At 27.4% G+C, this 1138-nt stretch overlaps 1 long non-coding RNA gene across 1 annotated transcript in view; it reads left to right on the forward strand.

Moving 5' to 3' along the window:
* The window catches only part of LOC122572088, a 10525-nt gene that overhangs the window by 8749 nt on the left and 638 nt on the right, over window positions 1–1138 (forward strand). The gene's annotated exons all lie outside the window — the stretch shown is intronic.

A 1138-nucleotide genomic window follows, 5' to 3' on the forward strand; every position in this document is an offset into this window, starting at 1 on the left:
ATAACGTAATGCTACATTGCGTTATATGTTCTATCGTAATACTACATAACGTTATACGTTATAACGTAATACTACATAAGGTTACACGTTATAACGTAATACTATATAACGTTATACGTAATAACGTAATGCTACATAACGTTATACCCTATAACGTAATACTATATAACGTTACACGTTATAACGTAATGCTACATAACGTTATATGTTATATCGTAATACTACATAACCTTATACGTTATATCGTAACAGTATATAACGTTATACGTTATAACGTAATAGTATATATCGTTATACGTTATAACGTAATGCTACAATACGTTATATGTTCTATCGTAATACTACATAACGTTCTACGTTATAACGTAATGCTACATATCGTAATACCTTATAACGCAATACTATGTAACGTTAAACGTTATATCGTAATACTACATAACGTGGTACGTTATAACGTAATACTATATAACGTTATACGTTATATCGTAACACTATATAACGTTATACGTTATATCGTAACAGTATTTAACTTTATACGTAATAACGTAATAGTATATAACGTTATACGTAATAACGTAATGCTACATAACGTTATATGTTATATCGTAACAGTATATAACGTTATACGTTATAACGTAATAGTATATAACGTTATACGTTATAACGTATTGCTACATAACATAATATGTTATATCGCAACAGTATATAACGTTATACGTTATAACGTAATAGTATATATCGTTATACGTTATAACGTAATGCTACATTACGTTATATGTTCTATCGTAATACTACATAACGTTCTACGATATAAAGTAATGCTACATATCGTTATACCTTATAACGCAATACTATGTAACGTTAAACGCTATATCGTAATACTACATAACGTTATACGTTATAAAGTATTACCATATAACGTTATACGTTGTAACGTAATACTACATAACGTGATACGTTATAACGTATTACTATATAACGTTATACGTTATATCGTAACACTATATAACGTTATACGTTATATCGTAACAGTATATAACGCTATACGTTGTAACGTAATAGTATATAACGTTATACATTATAACGTAATGCTACATAACGTTATATGTTATATCGTAACAGTATATAACGTTATACG

The sequence above is a fragment of the Bombus pyrosoma genome, linkage group LG10 (assembly GCF_014825855.1).
Source record: "Bombus pyrosoma isolate SC7728 linkage group LG10, ASM1482585v1, whole genome shotgun sequence".
Classification (NCBI taxonomy): domain Eukaryota; kingdom Metazoa; phylum Arthropoda; class Insecta; order Hymenoptera; family Apidae; genus Bombus; species Bombus pyrosoma.